The 12091-nt window shown below is 34.8% G+C and overlaps 1 protein-coding gene across 1 annotated transcript in view; it reads left to right on the top strand.

Annotated features, from left to right (window-relative positions):
* The first annotated feature begins 394 nt into the window (after positions 1-394).
* LOC128014861 (serine/arginine repetitive matrix protein 3-like) overlaps positions 395-12091 on the top strand; it is a 62976-nt gene continuing 51279 nt past the window's right edge. The window contains exon 1 of the mRNA XM_052598547.1: positions 395-670. The gene's annotated coding sequence lies outside the window, so the exon portion shown is untranslated. The remainder of the gene's footprint in view (positions 671-12091) is intronic.

Raw genomic sequence — 12091 nt, 5'->3', positions numbered from 1 at the left:
CTAGAAATTCTAATATGCTGATTTTCTGCTAAATTATTATTATTTCGTTTATATATATATATATATATATATATATATATATATATATATAACGTTGCAAAAATGTTGCAAAAAATTATCATGGAAAAATACCATTCCAAGTTTTCATTAAGTAATATTTTAATAAACAAATAATACGTAATTATCACATTATGAAAGTCCTATGATTAAGCAGCAACAAACATTGATAAAAAGAACCATTTTATATATTCTGATTTATTTTCACGATGCAGAAACTACATCACCAGGTGTCGCTAGTGCATTGACGCTTTTTATGAATACCGTTTAATTACTGTTTTTATTATTACCTAATTAGGCGTTTTTTGTTTTTGTTTTTCATACCGGGGTTTATTTATTTATTTATTTATTTATTTACTTTATTTTGATCTTATTACTCGTTTTGAAATGAGTCAGTATTGCGGTGCGCCACGGTTGCTCCTCCAGACCGCTGGGGGGCGCTGTGTCTGACTCGCCCCAGCTCGAGTCGTCCCGTTCTCGGCTTCTGCGCCGCTGCGGTGTCGCTGTCCAGTACTGAACGTTCAGGACCGCGAGAGGAGGACAGCGCCCGATCCTCCGACAAAAACATAGCAGACCGCATCAGAACCGCTTCAGCCGGCCTCATCTACCACAGGTAAGTTTATTCACCGCTTCCCGTCAAATACACGCAACAATAGCTTTGAAACAATGTGTGTGAACATAAAACACACCACACTGAAGCAGCAGCGCTAAAAGCTCTTAATGTGATTAAACGCGATTATTTTCAACACGCTGATTCTTTTGTTCTTTACACTGTGTTTATGCGCTTGTGTACTTACGTTTACTCAGAATATTTTCCGTGTTTAAAGCGCGAGCGTCTGACAAATCGCTGTTTTCGGTAAGAATTAACGGCGAGGAATCTCAGTTTGAATGTAGAACTGTTTGCATTTATTGATTTAAATGGTACCGAGTTGCTCGAGATTTTGATCAAAAATAAAATCAGATCATATTTGTTCATTCCCAGCTTGCATATTTATTGCAAATAAAAGTTATTACAGCGTTTTTTAAAGGTTGTAAAATAGTTTCTAACAATGTTCTGCTAACTTTATCATCACCCCAAATAGAACGGTATTTAAACGTGTATTCTTAATATTCTGAAAACGTTTCTTGACGTCATTAGAACGATATTTAAATTTCTTAGAATGTTCATCAAGCATCATCGTCATCAGGATGTTTAGAGAATGTTATAAGAATGTCTTCTCAACGTTATGATATATCAAATATTAATAAAGTTATTCGAGTTATTTTGTTAATGTGCGTTTACTAATTTTGCAGTGTTTATAATAAGTTTGTAGCAAATACATTGTAATAAACTATGTGTATCATTCTGAATACATAATTACCTTGTGGTGCTTCTCATATTTATGCATTATTGTTCGTATTCTTGACAACTAAAATCGTTTTTTATTTTGCTTTTACCTTTGAATGGTAAAACTGCAGAGATGAGGTTCATCAGTGTTTTAGTGTGGGTCTCTGTCTCTGAAACACACTACACTTTCTTTATTGAGGGTCACTGGTTTCTGGCTGTTCAGAAAGAGACGAATGCACCCACTTAACAAAGGGGAGTTAGTTATCCACAGTTGGTTGTCAGCAATTTCCCAGGGTGCCGTTTTAGTCTGCATATCCCTAGCAATGTAGATTTATTCAGCATGAAGGCTGAGAAGGTTTAGTGAATAGATGTGTCAAGATAAAGTGGTATAAAGGTAATTTCTTCTCACTAAATGTTTAGTTTTATTCATATGCTGTAGCAATGACATGCATCCTGCAGAGCTGCTGCTCTCTGATGGTTTTAAGCTTTTTAAAGCTTAATAAAGCATTGTGTCTGGACCCAGTAAACACTGTTAAGATGCTAAACATTTTATCTACTGTATGTGTGTTGGAATGAGGCTTTTATGAATCAATGCTCCATTGAGTGTGAGTAAAGATAGTATACAGTCTAAAACTTTACTATTTTGGTGGAGAAATATACGATGTTCAAACAGGGAGATTTTAAAGATGTACAGTGTTTGCTTAGGTTGTTTTTTGGCTGCTGTTCTGTGGGACAGAAATTTCATTCTGATCCGTTTTGTGTGTAAACATTGAGAGGCTCATTTAAAATATGAGCGGTGCTTTCTTGTGCAAAACTCAACGGTGCAATCCTAAGCTGTTTTGAGTGTTTGTTAGGGTCTTACTAAGTGCTTGTCAGAGTATTCTGGTTGCCGGGTGTTGCTAGGGTTTGGTTTCTAGATGGTTTCTTATTGGTCGAAGTAAAAATAGATTTTTTCCCCATCTTTTTTATTTTCCTGCACTCTCAGAAATAAAGGTAAAATTATCACTTGAACAGTACTTTTTCAAAAGGAACTAATATGTGCCATTTATATCGCACTTTAGCTACAAATATAAACATTTAAGGTACTTAAAATGCAATCTTCAGTGGTAAAAAAAAAAAGAAGGTACAAAGGTGTAGCTTTTCAAAGGATGTCATCTCGGGAGCAGCTTTTTTTTTTTTACCTTTTTACCTGAGAGTACAGGTGAAAATGGTAAATCTGATCATTTAATGATGTACGTAACAGCACACCTATACTTTGACATAATTTGATGGCACCATGATTGACTTTGCTGTTCATGAAAATTGCCCAAAGTATTTTTGCAGCAGTATTTTAAAATCTAAATCTAAATCATTTTGCACTTCAGAAAATATTTGGAGAGCAGAGACCTTTGATTGGCTGTGAGCGTCCTGACTCCTGATGCGATCTCATTAATATTCATAGGTATTATTAACACTAAGTCTCCACATATTGACAGCTTCCAAAATGCAACCCATTTTATTCAAACATAAAACTGATTTCTAAATTGCACTGATTGCAACAAATATTTTGTACACATTTGTATGTCTCTAAAGCATATTTATAAAAAGTACAGCATTTTTAAATATATGTTACAGATGCATTGATATTTTAGAAAATACTGTAACTAAATCATTTTGCAGGCAAATCTCCATTGATGGCCTTTTAAAAGCAACTGTTTGTACTGTGCATTCAAAATGATAATAATAAATAAAAGTGAAACCATTTCAAATTGCTTTTTCTAATCTTTTTCAAATGGACTCTTACAACTGCCATTAAGATCAAGTACAAAAATGTGCACTTTTTATGTGAATGTCAGTGGAAACAAATGCAATCACCCGTGCTGTGTTTCAATCCGGGTGTCTGGAAGTCAACTCAGTTTCTCTCTCACCCCATTTTCCTCTTTTCTCTCAGCCTCCATTTTATCAAACGTGTCTCCTCCTAATTCTCCCCTCCGCGGTTCCCCTGAAGGGCACACGGATCCTCGGGGGGCTGGTTAGCATGCGTTTGTGTGTGTGTTTTCCAGCGTATGTATGTCCTCTAACCACACACTGGAGTGTGTTTAATACTAAATGGGAATTTGACTCTCAGCAGGCTTCGGTCTCTTTTATTTCCGGTCTATTCTTGTATATTTATTTGTAGAATGACACGGCAGCATCAGTCTATAAGCAGCTAGGAAGAAATGCATGAAGACCTTTTTTTTTTTTTGCAATCTGTGTCCAAAAATAAGGATATTTCACATAAATACATAATTCATATCAAAAAGGCTAAATATATAGCTGTGGTTGCTTCATCTGGTTTAATAGATTTGATGCCACAGAAAAAAACTGAAAATTTACTTAATCCTCATTATGATGAATTATAGACTCATATTTTGTCCAGAATCAATGATTTAGAGTAAAAAAAAGAAAAAAAAGAATGATAGATTTGTTTCTTACAAACACACAGCTTTTGTCTTCTCAAGACATTAACTGATGGACTGGACTGGTTTGGATTATTGTTATGTTTTTAGCAGCTGTTTGGACCCGAAAAAAGAAATTAAAAACAAAAATCATAATTTCCTTCCTTGTTTTTCATAATGGTAATACTGGGGCTTCAAAAGGACAAATTAGCACCATGAATGCATCATAAAAACTGTTCATATCATGCATTATATTCCAAGTCTTCTTTAGTCATACAATGCTTTAATTATTCATTATAAGCCATTATTCAATGAACGAGACTTTATGCCAGACATTTGATTATGTTAGACTTCACTGACATGTTTTACAGTGGATGGGGAAGATTTTAAGTAAATAGTCATTAACAATTTCTGTCATATGAGTTTGTAAAAGACATCTTTAGGTCTTTTTTTTTTTTTTTTTTTGCAGGTTTACAGTTATAATTCTCTTTTTATTTTGCAATTATATGGCAATTAGCACAAGAAATAACCTCAAAGAAATAAATTCATACGGTCTTGGAAGAACAAGAGTAAATGATGAAGCAGTGAAGCAGTATCTGTTCTGACAGCATGAAATGTTTATTCACTTTCACAATTGCATTCATTCATTCATAGCTAACCATAGTTAACCAAACAAAACCATATCCTGACAATCTCTCAGACCTCTTTTGTTCATCACTGTTTTTGCTGTGTCTCTGTGCTGGATTGCTTTGGTCTGCTCTGGATGTCGAGAGCAGATGAAAGGGCATTATTGAAGAGATGGGGGGAGATGGAGGCCGTCTGTTTGAAGCTTTGCTGCTCATGCATTTGTCCACAGGGATGACAGAGAACACCTGCCATAGACATTTCTGTGTGTTTGCATATCTCATGATCTTCCTTCCCAGCGTTTCTTTCTTCTGCTTCTTTTGCTTTAATGTCTCTCTTTGAAGCGTCTGCAACATTAAAGTCAATGTAACATCAAAACAGACCTTTTTACATTCTTAATACACGTCCCGGTCTCGCTGTGCATGAATCATCAGTGCACGTTATTGCATAGGAAAAAGTAATTAAATAAAAATTAGTCAGTTTTGGTAGGTAATGCAGACTTTATAAAATATTTTAAACAATGACTTTTGATTTTCACTGTACTTTTGTCTTGTTTTCCAGTACAAATATCTAAATATTCTTAAATCAAGATACATTTACATGAGATGCAAAATTACTTAAGATATTAAGTCTTAAAACTAGAACAAATATCTATCAGTGGAGTTATAAAAATACATTCATTTCAAAGGGGAACCCAAATTTTGTTTTTTCCTGAATCACTTCATTTTTATTTATTTAATTTTTTTTTGAAAACAAAGCTGAATAAATGTATCTTGATTTAAGAATGCTTAGATATTTGTACCAGAAAACAAGATGAAAATGCTAAATAAGAAGTCCATTATTGCAGTATTAGTATCTTGGCAAATGTGAGGAGCACAGAGATCTCAGAGAAAATGTAGAGATCTCTTCTGAAACTCTTCAGGAGATGTGTGTGAGATTACTGGGGTCTTTCACCAGCAAACCTCAGTCTGCTCTCCACTGCTCTCTGGGAGAAACAGTAGAGATATCGAAGCCAGCTGCAGTCTCTTCCTCTGAATAATGGAGTAGTGTGTCTGTCTCAGGAGCTCAGTACACACACACACACACACACACACACACACAGATCAGGTGGTCTGGAGTGAATCAGGTTTCCAGGTTCAATAAGAGGCGTTGTGGACCTCAAACATCTCCGCAGTGTCTGCTGCACCCCGGCTCTCAGTCTTATCCATCTTCAAAGTTAAGCTAAAACAACAGGATTTGTGTAATAACTTTAATTTATTTCCACTTGTCCCCCATTTATTAAATAATCAATACAATACTTCTTTAAAATGTAAAATACTCATAGTAAGAAAATACATTTGTCATTGTTGTCTTGTTTTCCAGTTATTTTTTTAAATCTGTTAATTCAACGACAGTTTCTGAAAATTGTATAAAAAATTAGTGAGTTTATGCTTAAAACTGGAATAAAAAAATTAAATAAAACTGAACTCAAGTTAAAGAGAAATGAAAATAATTTTTCTGACAGATTTTTCCCCTGGTTTTAAGCAAAAGCTAAATTAATTATGATCCATTTTTGTAGTCATTTTCCTGTATCTTGTATTAATTTAAGAACGTTTAGACTAGAAAATAAGACAAATATACTGAGTAAGAAATTATTATTTTTTTCTTTTCTTTTATTATTATTAATATTTATTTTTTGCAGTGAATGCATGTTAGCATGATTTTGTGGTGGTAGAAATCGCTTACCTTTTATTATGTATACGGTTAGGTTGCTGTTAATCCTTAAAACTGAAAATGACTATAAAAATTATGATTTAATAACTTTACAGCTCAAATAAAGCACATGTTTTAACAGTAGAATGAATGTAAGTGCTTTTATAAAAGGATTTTTAACTCCTAGGATTCACTTTTCGGTTGATTTTTATTAAAAGATTTTTAAATGAAGTGAGGCTAGATTTTGTTTTAGATATTTTTTTATTTCAATTAAATTTTTTCAATTTTTTTTTATTGAAGATAAACTTTTAAAACCTTGTATGTCTGTGACGATGCCCTCGTGGGCAGCATGCTGACATGTCTCACCATAACCTTCTTCTTTGTTTTATTAAAAAATAGTTAATTTTAGCAATTGTTGTTGTTGTTGCAATCAACACTTGCCACAAAAGCTGACAATTGAGCTTAACTTGTATTGAACCTTCTGCTTGTTCTTGAAGTTTTCATTGTACATGGGCCACTGCAGTGCAGTTTTTCTTTTCACACTGCTGTGACTGAACACACACTGACTCTCTCTCTCTCTGTGTGTCCGTGTGTGTGTGTGTGTGAGAGAGAGACACACTTTGACTGACAGCTCAAGACAGCTCTTACAGTGGCACTGAACTTTCCTCCCCTCTCTCCGGAGATAATTCTGCTTTTTCATAAGTTATTCACACACACACTCAAAGGTGCAACATTTCCCTCACAGATGGTACTCTACAGAAGCCATCTGTAATGTAACAAGCATCACTGTAGACGCCAGTCCTGCTTCTAATTAGACGCTCAGATCACATGACCTGCTCATTATATCTGGCTATAAAAGAACGGGGCCATTTATAATTCATTCTGTTGCTGAATAGTTATAGAAAGAAGACAAGGAAATGAACAAACTTGCCTAGAGCAGCACAGACAGACAGATAAATACACACTCTTCACACTCGCTTACATGTTTATTCTAATACAGTGTTTGTTTACACGGAGTTATGTTTACATAGTCTTGTTGGTAAATCTGCTTACAGTAACTCCACCCACCATTGCTCAGATTTGGTATAAAATGTGTATTATGTCTGCTTACATTACACTTTTTACATTAATAGTATCTGTCACTATTTGTGCTTACTGTAAAAAAGATGCTATTTATACTTGGTGTCAGTCAGCATGTACCTTTTTTACGTTCGTTATAAATAGATGCTGCATATCAGCACAGTTCGATCTCGCATATAGAGACGTGAAATTACATATTTTGAATATTATCGTATGTGTAATGTCAGAAGGCTTACTCATGTTCCATAATTGAAGTTAATGACACCTTTCAGAGAAATCCAAGTGCCCTTCATAGAATGGATCTTAGAATTATAACTATGTTCGGAAACATAGGATCAGCACAAATGAAAGAAAAAAAAAGGAGCTTCATTTTGATCAGAATCTTGATGTATAGAGCAAATGAGCACTCTTCAACAGAAATGGCCTTGGTCGGGTATTTCTGAGTATCAGATGAAGGCAAAGACGAGGGCACTTACTAGTGCTCGATAACAAACACATGGTCCCATTGACACTGAGAGCTACGGAAGTTCTAAGCAGCCATGCATTATAATTTTTTTTCTTCTCGTTACAACGACTACATTTTCTCGTTATCTCGACATAACGAAAGTCGTTTTCTTGTTATAACGACTTAATTTTCTCGTTATCTCGACATAACGAAAGTCATTTTCTTGTTATAACGACTTAATTTTCTCGTTATCTTGACATAACCAAAGTCGTTTTCTTGTTATAACGACTTAATTTTCTCGTTAACTGGACATAGCAAAAGTTGTTTTCTCATTATAACGACTTAATTTTCTCGTTATATTGACATAACGAAAGTCGTTTTCTCGTTATAACGACTTAATTTTCTCGTTATCTTGATATAACGAAAGTCATTTTCTTGTTATAACGACTTAATTTTCTCGTTATCTTGACATAACGAAAACCGTTTTCTCGTTATAATGACTTAATTTTTTTGTTATCTTGATATAACGAAAGCCGGTTTCTTGTTATAATGACTTAATTTTCTCGTTATCTTGATATAACGAAAGTCATTTTCTTGTTATAACGACTTAATTTTCTCGTTATCTTGACATAACGAAAACCGTTTTCTCATTATAACGACTTAATTTTTTTGTTATCTTGATATAACGAAAGCCGGTTTCTTGTTATAACGACTTCATTTTCTCGTTATCTTGACATAACGAAAACCGTTTTCTCGTTATAATGACTTAATTTTTTTGTTATCTTGATATAACGAAAGCCAGTTTCTTGTTATAACGACTTAATTTTCTCGTTATCTTGAAATAACGAAAACCGTTTTCTCGTTATAACGACTTAATTTTCTCGTTATCTTGACATAACAAAAGCCGGTTTCTCGTAATAATGACTTAATTTTCTCGTTATCTCGACATAACGAAAGTAGTTTTTTCATTAATACGACTTAATTTTCTCGTTATCTTGACATAACGAATTTCGTTTTTTCATTATAACGACTTAATAACAAAAGTCGTTTTCTCGCAGAAACTTGCAGATGGTCCATTAGGAGCAAAACCTTTCAGTTGATTTTTTTTACAAGACTTCTGACCAATTTTGAACCATACCTCCTCACAAATATTTACCAATGTTTACCAATATTCCTTCACTGTCAAGTTATGACACGGCATCTCAGTTGATTATATATATAATTGGCTGTTTATAAAATGCATTTAAAAAAAGTTATTAAATAAACTAGGATATTGATTTCCTCAAATCTAACAGACATATGTGTAAAAACCTAAATTATTTCATTATTCTGTTTTACTAGAAAATATGTCATATTGTGTAAATTGTCAATTGGTTTGCATGAAAGTACTTGTATTGTAGAAAGCAAAAGCAGTCGAGCAGGAGCTGTGAAGGTTGTGACGATATAATTATCTGAGAGGAACCTGCCAGAATACTGACTGTGATGTGATGATCATCCATCCATATGGAGAGACAGAAAGAGAGGTCAACAGCTGGCAGAAACGAACACAGAGAGCGAATTTTGCGTCCATATGCCTCAGGGTGGAGAGAAGGACTGTCTGACCTTTCGCTGCAAATAGAGATGACTTCATGTGAGCTACGCTTGCGGCTGGTGAATAACATAACCTCGCTGTCTCGCTCTCACAGCCTCTGATATCTGTCACAATACACTCACAGCTGAGATTATGCATAATGTGTAATTATGCATACGCACGCCCTTGTGTCTAGCATGTTGTGGGAGTGCTAAATCATTTGTACGTGATGGATGTTGTGTGTTGTTTTCCACAGATACTGTAAGTGAGAAGAAAGAAGAAGGCATTTAGTGTATGCCTTTTTTGCTTCAAACTTTATGCATTTGATCTGAAATTTCTCAATAATAGGATCCAAACAGAACAGCCATTTTAGTACGATACTTTCGAAATGCAAGAAGAAACATGCAAAAAATTTAAAGAAAAAGATATTCAAATCTTTAGAGAAGTCTAGAAAAGTTTTATTCAGCAAGTAGGCATTAAATTGGTTAAAGGTGACAGTAAAGACATATTAATAATGTTACACAAGATTTATAGTTGCTGTTCTTTGGAACTTTCTTTTCATCAAAAAGTCCTGAAAAAAAAAAAAAAACGTATCACGGAAGTATTAAGCAGTTTTTAACATTAGAAGATGATAATGACGGTTCTTGAGCAGCAAATCAGAATATATTAACATTTCAAAATATTGATTTTACTGTATTTTTGATCAAATAAATGCAACTGAAAAAAAAATTCAAAAAATACTTTAATTCAGAACATTAAAAAACTATCACTGCTGATAGTTAGTTACTCCCCAACACTGCAGGCCAAACCTTAGCTCACAATTCATTGCATCAAGCATGCTGCCACCTGCATCAATTAACGTGTTTGAGAGAAAGAGCTGCTGAGATCCAGTTGTGAAATATCAAGGGAAATTTCATGCCTGCTGCTCTTTCTGTCAGCATAAAACTGCCTGTGTTCCTCACCGGAGACCAACACATCTGATCTGGAAACCAGCCTGAGAGTTTTGCTAGGAAAGAAAAATACAAAAAATTTATTAAGATGAGTTACTTTAGACAACGCAAAATGACAGACAATAATCTGATAGATTAGAGATGCTGTATGTAAATGTTTAACTGTACTAAACCATAAAAAATATGATATATATTTGCAGATATTTAGTACACGTGCTCAGTTCACATACTTGTTTCTCTGTCAGTGCCACAAATAGTTGCATTGAAATGTGAGGTCTGTGTCACAACGTCGGTTTTTGTTTTGGTCTGATGATGCCAATTTACCCAGTGGCAGCTGGTGGAAAATGTGTGGTATGCAACACATCCAACAAATACGTATAGCAATTTTATATCCTGGTACAATTAATCCCAGCATAACAAAAGGAAAGGTATTAAGAGTGTCCATTATAAAACACTTGCCAGACATGCGACCAAACTGAAGTGTTAGTGCTAGCCCTCCCATAGTTCATAGAGATTACATTGCAGTGCCTGCAGTTTGAAAATAAAAAGCCTTTGTAAGGAAGTCTATGAGAACAGTCTGGGCGATTCTCAGCCAGAGTGAACTCACCCCAAAAATGAGCGGTACTCCACAGAACGTAACTTGATGCTGATTGGACTACAGGTGCATCTCAATAAATGAAAATGTTGTGGAAAAGTTCTATTATTTTAGTAATTCAACTCAAATTGTGAAACTCATGTATTAAATACATCCAATGCACACAGACTGAAGTAGTTCAATTCTTTGGTTCTTTTAATTGTGATGATTTTGGCTCACATTTAACAAAAACCCACTAATTCACGAACACAACAAATTAGAATACTTCATACGAAAAAAAAAAAAACATTCTTAGTGATGTATCAAAAGGCAGAACAAACAGTGCCAGCTGTGGTTGAAAAAAATAAAATCCCTCTCTTTCGCACTTTGGTGGTGCATGGCCCTCTGACCCTAGTGAAGAAACTGCCCCTGAATTTACCCAATAGCATTGTGACACCTCAGGTTGCCTGTTGCCGGAAAAAAACCAAATGTATCTGGGTCAGAGACCGGAAATACTTCACAACCTAAAAAACCTCAGCATCTATCTAAAGAGCTCTGACCAGAGTCATATTAATATGCAGATAAATCAAAACATCAGCTTACAGTGTGTAAGTCTTCATTATCAATTGCACTTGTTCCTGTTGCATGTCCTCAATCTGGCAACCCTTTTATATAAGTACATAGTGTTCAAAAATGTTGGGCTAGTAAGATTTGTACTTTTATACTGCACGGATGCATTAAATTGATCAGACATGATATAATGTAACAACATTTATTATTCCGAAAAAACACTGCTCTTTTGAATGTTTTGTTCAACAAAAATCCTGAAAATATATCATCCTTTCCACAAAAATATGAAGCAGTGTTCAGTATGAATTTGCTGTGGTTTTCTGGGTGGTTGCTATATAGGTGTAAAACAGTTGCAAATGATTTCTGGACAGTTACTATGGAGTTATGTTTTTGTGGGCACCACGAAATCGCCAGACATGTGGAGGCATGTGGCTGGTGTTTATGCTGATCTGCGGTCAGTTTTGTGTGGTTCCTCCTGCAGTATGTAGGTCGGATGGTTATTAATGAAGGAAAGCCATTGCTGCTCCACGCTCGATGGAAAGGCGAGAAGCTGTGTCCCAGTAGCACAGTTTGACTTTCCTTTTCCTGGTGATCTGGATCAGCACAGTCGAGAAATCCCAAAGGATGCTGCGCAGCAAGTGATACTCAAACAGACGGCTCTCAGATCAAATCCCAGGAAACCAAACTGTGAATTAGACTGATAGAGACTCTAGCAATATGTGACTACATACTAGCCAGTCTTGTTAAAAACTATTACAAATAATATGAATAAATATATGAAAGAG

Source organism: Carassius gibelio, chromosome A5, assembly GCF_023724105.1.
Source record: "Carassius gibelio isolate Cgi1373 ecotype wild population from Czech Republic chromosome A5, carGib1.2-hapl.c, whole genome shotgun sequence".
In the NCBI taxonomy this organism is placed as follows: domain Eukaryota; kingdom Metazoa; phylum Chordata; class Actinopteri; order Cypriniformes; family Cyprinidae; genus Carassius; species Carassius gibelio.
This window is presented reverse-complemented; position numbering and strand designations above follow the sequence as displayed.